Below are 11,826 nucleotides of genomic sequence, written 5' to 3' on the forward strand. Positions count from 1 at the left end.
GAGATTTTGTGCAACTTAAGTTAGGGTATTATGGATATTTCTCCACTTATCCTAATAAGGTCCAATGACTTTTAACCCACTTGGGAGGCTATTTACCCTATTATTCTATTCATTCACACATAGACACTCTTCTAAAGCACTCTAAATTTTCTCAAATTCTATTGGACAGTGGAAGCTAGGGTTTCAACTAGTGAATTGATTTGGGGCTTTTCTTGGTGATTTCTTTCCATCATCATCTTAGTTTAAGGAATGTTCTCTTCCTGTATTGTTAATTCTAACTAAAATTATAATTTTTATGAATGTTTTCATGACTTCACTGATTGTATGATTTTGGTTTTCAAATATGAATTGGGGATTTTAATATTAAATTTAATTATGGTTATCCATGATTTTAATTATGCTTTATGTGCATTAGTGGTATTTTGAATAATTGGATTGCATGGGAGTGGTTTAATGGTAATTAGAATTGGTTTTGGTTATATTATGCCTCCAATGTGTTTGACAAAATATCTATAAGCATGTTTTTATTGCATTGAGTATTTTAATAGAACTCTTGCTTGTTTTAAAAACTTGGTAAGGGAATTGTGCATAGTTTAAATAGCTTGAAAAGGTAAATGGCTAAATGGTTATGCTTGTGGGATACATGAATCCCCCAAGTGGTTTAATATGGTAAATAGAAGGCTACTTAGAAGTCTCCTTAAACTTATATATGGTTGACTATGGATAGTACTTGCAAGTATGTCGGTATGACGATACCGCCACTAAATGTCCTTGGTTAATAAATGATAAATGGATTGGTTGATTGCTTGGTAATGGTTTTAATTAGGCAATAATAACGGGATATGTAGTGAAGCCGTGAAAGGTGGAGGCCCCGAGGGGACCAAAACTTGAAACTCATATTTGTCGATGTGAGGTTGGTCTCGGTGACCGTGCGCATGATGTAACATAATATTTTGGTGGATGCACTAGTCATCCAGGTTTTCTTCCTTGGTTGTGCGGCTTCATGCACTGGGGCCCTTTCAGCTATAGCCCGTGGGTAGTTTAGGATGGCCAAGCTACATAACCCATGTAAAGGTTTTAAAGGCATGCTAAGCCCGGTACACTTTTTACGCTATGGTTATATATATATATATATATATATATATATATGTATGTATGTATAGTTGTGTGCATATGGATGGTTTTACTTGGTTTTAATAATGACATTATTCTATCCTTATCCTAAGATCATGCTAGCATTCAACCGCTAACCCATATACTGTCGGTTGTATACCCACACTATACAGGAATCAGCCGTTCTACTCCTCCTACATAGTGGCTGACTCGGGATCAGCATTTAGACTGAAGTTGTGAGGTTCCATCCTTTCAAAAGGCTCCATTTCATGTTATGGATATTTCTAGACATTTTGATTTTATTTTGGATATTGTTTTGGCCATGGTTAGGGGCACGTCCCAATCAGATTATATTACTCTTTTAGTTAGAGGCTTTGTGGTGCTACTATGAGTTTGAATGGGCGGGATCGGTATAGGTGTCAGCCCTTAGCATTAGTATTGGTATTGAGGCTTGCATCATCGAACATAATTTCTCACCGTTCTGTTGTATTTCATTTTGGGATTATTTAGACTATGTTTTGAAACATCTTTGGTTATGGCCTGGTTTATGGCCCTTGTTTCGGTATTGATTTGGTATGGTTGGATTGTTTGTTGGTATAGGATGGTTGGACTTGATTGGGTCGGTCAGTGTTGTGATCCTATCCCAAAGTCTTCATGTGAGCTGTTACACTATCTTGTTACATGCTCGGAATTCAGCCAACTCAGGGCAGACGACTGGAGGTTGGATTGGGTAATGGGGTTGGTCTCCGGCCCGGGTCGGACTTAGGATGCGCACTACGACAAGGCCCCCGGTCGGGTCGCGTCAACTATAATGGGAAATTTTTTTGTTTTGGACTTGTTGCTTTAGGGACATGCACGTATCTATAGCGACATGAGCGAGGTAGAATGTCTGATTTTGCCTAAAACATCCATTTTTCTCAACACACCTTAATTTCAAGACATCCCAAATAATTTCCTTTAATCTAAGATCAACTCTGGGAGCTCTACTTATCCAAATTCGATTCTGTAAAATCCTATGGTTCCTTATCTCTTAGCTAACTAGAAATCAAATCAAACACTACCATACTTACTCAATTCATTTCCAAACTTCTCTAGACCTCACCTCACTTAGATTTTGTACAAAACTAGCATAGCCTAAAATTTATAACTTTAAAATGAAAAAAAATTTAGACTAAAATTTTAAACGAGAGACTTATATGTAATGACAGAAAGGATCATCACAAGAAATTATTATTAATATATTAACAAATCAAGAGATATGACTTTTTTTTTATTCCAAATGGTTCCAATTGTCTTGCATGCCAAAAGAAAAGAAATTAAGTACTAACATCTTTACTCATTACTTGAGAAACATTGATAACAAATAAATCATGACTACTATATCTTTTACTGCAAAATTATTACTTTTGATTAGCACAACTTTGTCAGATTCAAATACAACTTTCACCACCACTTTTTATAATAATATCATAGAAATTAAATTGGTTCGTGTCAAACATGAAACACTTCGGTTAATGTCAAAGTTCTTATAGATGTGAGTTTTAGAAGAACTTTTTCTTTTTCAAGAACTTAAGTGGTGTTAGAATCACCATGATATATAAATTCTTCTCGTTAATTGACTTGAGTGTAAGAAAAAAGATCAGTTCTATTGGCACAAATATGCCCAGTAATAGCCGAGTTTATTACAAAGTCATTCACATTAGCCACAATGTTCACTTGAGAAATGTTCTGCACAATAATATTATCTACTTCAGTCAGATTTACTCTAAACTTGACAGGATTTTCATTTATTTAACTCTGTTTTTGCATTGAGCTGCATGATAGCCTGGTTTGCCATACACAAAAACAATTCTCTTTTTTTCTTGAAAGTTTGATTGCTGGCCCTGAGTTTGTAATCATATTTCTATTCATACTCTTAGTGCGAGACTTATTGTCTTTCCCAAGATTGACTATTGTAGCGATTTTGTTTGCTTTGGCAGAGATCAGTTACTTTATGCTAGCATCGTCAATGATGATGTGTTTCACCAAATCAACAATAGATAATTCCTTTTGTTTACACTTCAAATTTTATTTGTAGTCACTCCAAGATTGAGGTGATTTTTCAATCAATATACCATCCACAAACTACTCCAACAAAATGATTTTCTTGAATTTAAGATCTTTAACAAGTTTGTAAAACCCGATGATTAGTACCTTCACATCTTTCTCTCTCGTCATCTCTTATTTATAAAAGTTACCAATAACAATTTTTTGTTTAGCAGTATATTTAGCAAGCGATGACTCCTAAATCTCCTTTGCTTCATTATTAGAACAGCACACATTGAATAATTCATTAGAAAGAGAACTTAGTATTAAGTGTTTACATGCATTCTTTGCATAAATCTGTTGATTTAGTTCATCAGAAGAAGAATATTTTTATCAAGTATATAAAGTACGTTCTTGTCATCTCTTATAATGCTATCCACTAAAAGTTTCACTTTAAGAACGTCAGAGATGTACTTGGTATAGCTATGTGAAGGCACAACAGAAACAACGCCATGAGATGTTTGTGCAGCAATGATGGTATTATCTGTAACATTAACAAATTAATCCTTTCCATGATTCATGATAACAAATTTATTATCCGTAAGATTGTTATAAATTATTAAAATCATGGAATTTCTTTAGCTTGAGGCATGTGTATAGCACTGTTCTTAAGAATATTTCACCGATTTAAGTGTATCTCCACCGATCCAACAAGCTCTTGATATAGTATGAAAAAAGAGTTAAAAAAATAACAACGAATAGATAAAACACAGCACTGCAATGAATTAGAGGTAAACTGTTCTTTATAGTATGAAAAAAGAGTTAAAAAAATAACAACGAATAGATAAAACACAGCACTGCAATGAATTAGAGGTAAACTGTTCTTTCTTTTGTCTCCATAGAAAAAGTAATGGGGAGTATATATCTAAAATATAGATCTACACCATCAGAATAGTTGATGTGGTCTCAATTGCAGAAGAATTTACAACTGAAGGAAATAAATAAATAATAATAAAGATTAATCATGAAGAATAATCTCCATATATATTAATTACAATATATTTTGAAAAGTAAATGTGGCCAAAGGATCCGATTTAAGGATAAAATTCAAAAAGATCTTAATGGGTGAATTACGGCTAATAAAATCAAGGAAATACCAATGAATATTATTTTATTTTTGAGATATTAAGATTGTATTTTATTTTCTCTCACGAATATATGGGCAGGGCATGTCTAGTTTTTATTTTTAGTTCAGTTTCTTATATAGTACTCAAATTTAGTACCTCTGTGACTTAGTCTCAATTTGGGTTGTATAATGTTAGGATTTTATTTTCCAGTTTTCTTATAAAATTTGAGTTTAAATTTTATATTGAAGTAAAGTAAAAGTATTACCATACTTGAGTTTACTGAGAGATAAATATAATTCTGTTTCATCTTAGTTAAATTCTTTTTTTTGGAATTTTTTTTTTGACATCAATAACTTGAAGATCCCTCTTCTCATACTACAAAAAAATATAATAGCATCTACAATATAGTCATTACAGAATATTATCTAAGGGAAACTTTTTTCTCATCAATTTTTATGCTTTCCTTGATATTATATTAGTTTTATATGTAGGTCAATTGACCAAATCATATAAGAATATTCTATTTTAGTATATTTTATATGTCTTCTGGTTTATCTCGTTGATACTTTGCAATTATTAGCTTCCACATGATGCCCTTTTAAGTTCAAACCCAATAAGCGATATCATAGCTGATGGTTCAAATTGAAGACATGTTAAAATTAAAGTTCAACTACGATGATAGTGGAGATTTTTTATCAAAAAGAAAAACTCTAAAATAAAACATTTGGAGACAATTCTCATAGATATTTTTAGCAATTCTGTTGCTACATTTTTAAAAATAAAGCTCATTTTCAATTCTGAAAAGGAGTTATTTTTAAACTGGAGGGAATAAAATATCTTTAGCCAAAAAGGACTCCATTTTAAGCATGCCAAACAGTTGTGATGATGATTATATGAAGAACTAAGATCATGCATGTGAAGGAAGTATATGCAACAACATCCACAATATAATCATTATAGAATATTGTTTAGGGAAAGATTTTCTCTCGACGGTTTCATATAATAATATTATACTTTTGTATATTTTCCTGTGTCTCTAATATTTTGTCTCTATAATTCATAATTATTAGCTTCTGTATGACACACTATCAAGTTCGATCCCAACATATATATGGGCAAACTTCATTCATTGTGTACTACCCTTGAACATTTTTCATTTGTAAAGATGAAATAGAAATTTGAGTCATTTTGGGTCAACTAAAATAATATAAAACCCATGATTGTGTAGCCCCGATATTGACACTGAATAGGGAAAACACCATCTTTATCGAAGAAATAATAACAAATTGCGACAAATAATAACGACTGCACACGAAAGGAAAGACACGAAACAATCTTTCAGAGCTTTCAGATGCACAGATGATCCTTGATATGTTTATTCCAAACACTAATTATTTAGCTGCCATCACCCAAGGTTTTGTAAAAGGTGGTGTTTGATCATTGACCATAGTACTATAGAGTTCAGGTGATACTCTCTCAAAGGTCGAAACCAACTTTATCTACTATAAATTGATGCCTCCTTCCAACTGTAAAGCATCATTTGATTTCTCATCTTGCCTATAAGCAATATAACTCTTTTAGCTTTTTCTCCAATTTTCCTCTACTATCTGTATTTTATTTTACTAGTTTCTTAACCTAGCTGATATTCCTATCAAAGTCAACTCGTGGTTGGTGAACCTTGACTATTCGCTCTAGCATCACATTTATTCTCTAACCTTAGCTCGTTTGTTGCTTAAGTTAACCATTTATTATATATTTTACCTTTGATTGTTGTTTTACAAACATTCGCTATTAATTTGAATATCTAATTTATAATGCATTTTCTTGACCCTCCAACAAATTCAACTATCCCAAATAAATGGTAAATAGTTTGGTTTCCTCTGTGGGGAACTTTATGGGTCTAGCTTTTTCTTTTTGATAGATTTTTCAAAGTAGGTCATGCACAATGATGGTGATTTTGTGGAGGATCTTGATATTTTGATAAAGCCGGGGACTCAGCTTACGCATCCCATAGGCTCGGGATATAGTATGACCCTGGCGACAATGATTTATCCCTCAACATGAACTTAAAAAATATGAATATATAGAAAGACAGAAAGAGCGCATTGGTCTTGAGAATGATGAGGTAGAAGTGAATGACATAGAAGGGTTGCATGGATTCCTGAAGGATTTTTTTGTATACCACAAGGAGCAAATGGCTCGAATAGAAGCATAGGAGAAAACAATGGATGATCTACAAGAGTTCGTAGCACATGTTAATATAAGTGCTTCATGGGGAAATACTAGAGATGACCCAGACAAATAAGAGCACAGAAATTGATAATGGGTAATGGCAGTGGATAATGAAGCTCGACTCATAGATACGACCACTCCAACAGCTGTGATGGAGTTGTTAAGGAAGGAGATGAAGGCATAGTACTTTGAGATCTTATTTCAAATGAACCATAAACCAGGATACCCATAATAAAAAACTGGCCTAATTCCAAGAGTTACCCTAAGGTGCCTTAAACGACCTATACGGTAACAAGGCCTATCCCAAAAAGGTTCAAGGTGTCGGACACTCTAAAATACGATTGGAACACATACCCTAGGAGAATTTAATATTCTTTATCATGGAGGTGAACAATATTGGTCTGACTAAGGAAGAGGACAAAATAATTATGGTGAAAAAGTTTGGTGAGACATTTTTGGGAGGGGCTGGAGTATGGTACTTGATCCTTCCAAAGAAATATACTGACATATTCAATATGTCAGTTGATAGTTTTGTCAGAGCCTATGTGGGGGCTAAGAAGGTGAAACATCAAGGGTATATCTTCAAGACAGAACAAGGATATATAGAGCTAATACGATAGTTCATCACTATGTTCCAATAGACAAGGATGCAGTTGTTGATTGTGTTGGTAATTTAACAGTGATGGCCTTCACCAAAGGGATGAACTCAGAGTGTCGAGTCACTTCACTCAAACTTAAAGAGAGTTTGAAGCAACGTTATGGGTTAATATGCCTAACCTATATAAGTTGAAGATACAAATTGAGGATGATCGCATACGAATCACCAGGAAGACCCTATGGATGTAGAGTAAACCCATGCTCTAAGGAGCTCATGATGTGTAGGAAATGGATTAGCTCGAAATCCCGCATGATAGAACAATTCAAAGATGTTAACCTAAGGATGATATGACCTTATTCAACAGAAAAAGGACAATGGAAGTGGGGGTACAGGATTTTAAGTACATGACCATTCCCTACATGATCAAAGAATGGAAATAAAATCTTTACAACGGGAACAATAGACTCTAGAGGTGGTGAAGCCTATTGTGTATGTCATCAAAGAAGCACCCGTACTCTCAAAATATTGATTTAATGTCAACCCTAAGCAGTAAGTTTTAATAATATAAGATATCAAGGGTGAAAAATTCCAAAAGATTCTCTAGTCTAAATCAGATGCGAGGGACAATAACTCGTGCTGAAAATTCCATAGGACACGTTAGTATGCCAATGGGGATTGCCATCACCTCAGGGAGATAGTATCCAAGCGGCTAAATGATTGATACCTTTAGGAATTTATAAGTGAGTAGACCATGGGAAAATATTGCAAAGGCATTGGAAGCAACAAGGAACCCACAGACCATGGTACTCCATAAATGACAATAAACCAAACAACAAAAAATCAAACAACTAAACTTAGAAGGGCAGTAACTTTCATTAGCATATTTTTATTCTAGATAACTTTTCATATTTTTGTCCGTTGGGGATATTTATAAGAAGACGTGCATTATCTGATGCTCGAACATTATTATCCAAGTACAAAAAGTACAAGCTATACTTTTTTTTATTTTGACTAGTTTTTGTCCTAAAAAGGGGGTTTTGGCAAGGTTTTAAACGAAGTAATAGTAGGGACTTCCGTGTATAATTTAGGAAAGTGAACTCTCTTTTTTGTAATAGGAAGTGACCTATAAAGGATTAAAGAAATAATGAATTTAATGGACATCGTTGGCACATGTGTGTATTATCTCAAACTTCGTTACATCTCAATTTCTAGAGTGGATCCTCTAGTTGGATTGAAACTTACTGCAAGTAATAGAGGCCTCTAAGGTTGAGGATCCCCAACCCTATAAAAACTAAAGGAATGAAACTAAATGGTGATCTCTCCTACCTCACAAAAGGGGAATGAGTCTGCAACATCAAAGTCTGCACTAGGGATAATAGGAGAGTCTAGGAATCTCGATTAATGGACTCGTAAAATGCCTCCTTGAGATTTGATACCAGTACCTGTTGACGACTCATCGTACAAGTCGTATGGTGTGGTTATGGGGCTAGAGATCCAAGTCATAACAAAACTAGTGTGGAATTGGCTAAGTTCTATTCTGAGTATGAGTGACTCACTACGAGTTGTAAGACCATGTTATGAGTGGTAGGGTTGAGTCATATATTGACCAGTGTCTAATCCTTTTGGGTTCTTTCTTGGATATGACTAGACCATACGAGTTGTATGATCAGGTCACTAGTGGGATCATGGAGTCATAAGATGGGTAGTGTATGGATGTCCAACTCACTATTAAGGATACGACTTATGGCTATGAGTCATATGATGTGGTGATGAGTCGATAGGTAGACTTATAACCAAAGGCGACCTTTTTATAGTTTTTAGTTAGAGGTACTTTGGACATTTCACATATAAAAATCTTAAGGCCCCACATCCCTAAAACACTTTGGGAAATTTATTTAATACTTTACAAGATCAAAACATCCTCTTTACTCTCTCAAAATTCTCTCAAGTAAAATTGTCTAGGGTTTCTCCAAAGTGGTCATCTAAGGGTTCAAAGACAATTTTCTCCTTGAATCTTCGTAATTCAGGCATGTGAATCTTCCCTCATTGTTAGTTTAATAAAAAACATATATTTAAAGCATTGTTAATAAATCATTAATGGTAGATTTGAAACCATGGTTGAGGGGTTTGAATGCATATCATTGAATACTATTTTCTGTGGTTTAAATTATGATTATGCATGTTTTAATTATGGTTTTGCACATGTGGGTGCATGGGAATGGTGATTTAATTTAGGGGTCATATTTGAACCTAAAATTTGATGATTTTGACTTTGATAATGGCATACCCTCAACCTGTTTGTGAAATTATTAATGAAAATGATATCGTCAAAAATTGGATTATGCTTTTGAAATAAGGCATTGTCATAAGAATGATAATGATTGATGAATGAATTTGTATAGGCCTTGGTGGCCAGAAACTAAATTGAATTGAAATCTTGGGGTTTGTTTGGCTAAATAGATTCAAGTTCCAATTGTTAAATTAACTTGATGTTCTTGTCTTGACAAAGGGTTAGAGTCCCTAATGATGAAATTATTGTTATGGCATGATGTACGTTTGCATGTGGGGTTGGTATGGCGATACCAAAGAGAAACCTATTGATAAGTGGTGATTTTTCCACTCATATGCACTAAATATTTATGCATACTACTATGTTTTGTATCAGAAAATGAGATATCAACATTATTTAAATGCACTAATATCCACATTTTGCAGGTATCTAGTTGAGAAGGTGAAATGGTATGGATTGAAGCTAAAAAAGGGATCAAATGAAAGGAAATAGAGTGCAGCTGGAGACCTGAAGTAGTTCAGCCTCAGTTACTGCGACCACGGTCCTCAGGCCGCGGTCATGGTTAGTCAAGATGGTCAGCATAATGTGATTGCGGAGCACATCCGCGGTTGCATAACCACGGTCGCGGTTAAGTCTGCGCGCTTGCGGTTAAGAAGAAATATGATCCAAGGCAGTTTTGTAAACTTACATAGGCGAATCCTAAATCATATTTAGGAAAAAAAACTTTCTTTTTTGGGTATTGCTTACCTTATAGACATTTTTTATTTAAAATCAATAAACCCTAATTGGGCAAGTTTGTAACTAATTTTGGAGGCTTAATTACTTAGTATTTTGTGAAGAATGAATGCTTTGGATAATCCTCATGGTATATCTTTCCTTACCTTCTTTATGAGTAGCTAAGTAAATTAGTCTTGGGATTATGTTGAACTAAAGTGTAATTGTGTGTCGGTGTTGTTGTGTTTGCATGATTCTTAGTTGTTGAGTATGGATTCCACCATTGCTTGAATTTATGAGTTGGAATTTGTAGGCGAAAATCCCAAATATCCAAATGGGCTTGATGGGTGGAAATTCCAAACTCTAAAAACTCTCCATTATCCTTGAAAGAGGGATGGAGGTGAACTTGTGGTAACCCATAAAATCTTTTAAAAAGGGTTATAGAGGGATAAGGTAATGGTGAAAAATTGTGCCTGTGATTTACTACATTTTACAATCTTAGAAATAAGTGTATTTGAAGTGTAAATAATATCAAGAGCATCATCCTAGAAATAGGGATACTTGATTGAGGTATTGGGTGATTACGAATTGTACACTTGTTAGGTGCTCGAAAGAGCCAATGGGTGAAATCATTGTGGTTTTATTGAAAAATTGACCACAATGACGTTTGACCTAGCCTATCCTTTAGTTAACAACAAAGCTTCATGCTAAACCATCATCAACCCACATGCTTTAACTTTAGGTAGACATAATCCCAAGATATCCTCAAATCTTGATTTTAGATCAAAAGTATTATATTCGTGCATTGTTAGCCAAAAATTGTTACAAACCAATTCCCCTATTTTATTTTACATGTTGTGTTTGTTATCATTTTGAGTAACCTTTTAGTAATTAGAGAACCCATTGAACTTGAAATTTATAATTCTCTCCTTGTGAATTCGACCCCAACTCTAGTTGAGTTATTAACAATGACCGCCTCACCCCTAAAATATGAAAGTGAGTTGAGCGTTATCAAAATGGCGCCGTTGCCGGGGAGTGGAATATAGATTTTACTTGTGCAGTGTGATTCTTACTTGGGAATTCCCAGGGTGGTATAGTTTACTTTATTTGTTATTTTTAATTGTTTTAAGGTAATCAAATTGCTAACGGAACAATAAGTGATAATGCAAGAAATATGGGACCATTTGATGGTCCCCTAGATGATGAGGGCCACTAAATTAAGTGGGACAAACAAATACAATCTGTATCCCTCCAACTACTGTGAGCAGAGTCTTCCATATGACTAGCATCATACTTTACATGTTACAAATGAAAGAATTGTATGGGGGTCAAGCCTTTGAGGACCCAAACATCCATTTGATGAATTTTGTGGAAGTTTGTGCGCCATTCAATATAGCATAAATTACTCAAGAATCCATTGGGCTTTGCCTCTTCCCATTCTCACTAACCGGCAAAATGGTTTTATGGCTCCTCTCACTTTTACCCAACTCAATTACATCTTGGGATGAGCTTACTACGGTGTTTCTTAAAAGATACTTTCCACCATCTAAAATGATTCAAAGGCGGGATGAGATTACGAATTTTTATTAAATGAATGGAGAACTGTTGTTTGAAGCATGGAAACGATTTAATGGAAAATTAGCCCAATGCCTAAATCATGAAGTCCCGAAGAAGATTCTTCTTGAGATCTTCTACCGTGACCTTGATACATTGAACAAAACGATGGT

General features: G+C 34.4%; 1 non-coding gene across 1 annotated transcript; it reads right to left on the reverse strand.

The window, feature by feature from the left end:
• Nucleotides 1–11,657: 11,657 nt before the first annotated feature.
• Nucleotides 11,658–11,763, reverse strand: LOC124889125. Its single transcript, XR_007047741.1, has one exon. It is a non-coding gene; the product is annotated as a small nucleolar RNA R71 (small nucleolar RNA).
• Between the last annotated feature and the right edge of the window lie 63 nt (nucleotides 11,764–11,826).

This window comes from Capsicum annuum, chromosome 11 (genome assembly GCF_002878395.1).
Source record: "Capsicum annuum cultivar UCD-10X-F1 chromosome 11, UCD10Xv1.1, whole genome shotgun sequence".
NCBI lineage: Eukaryota > Viridiplantae > Streptophyta > Magnoliopsida > Solanales > Solanaceae > Capsicum > Capsicum annuum.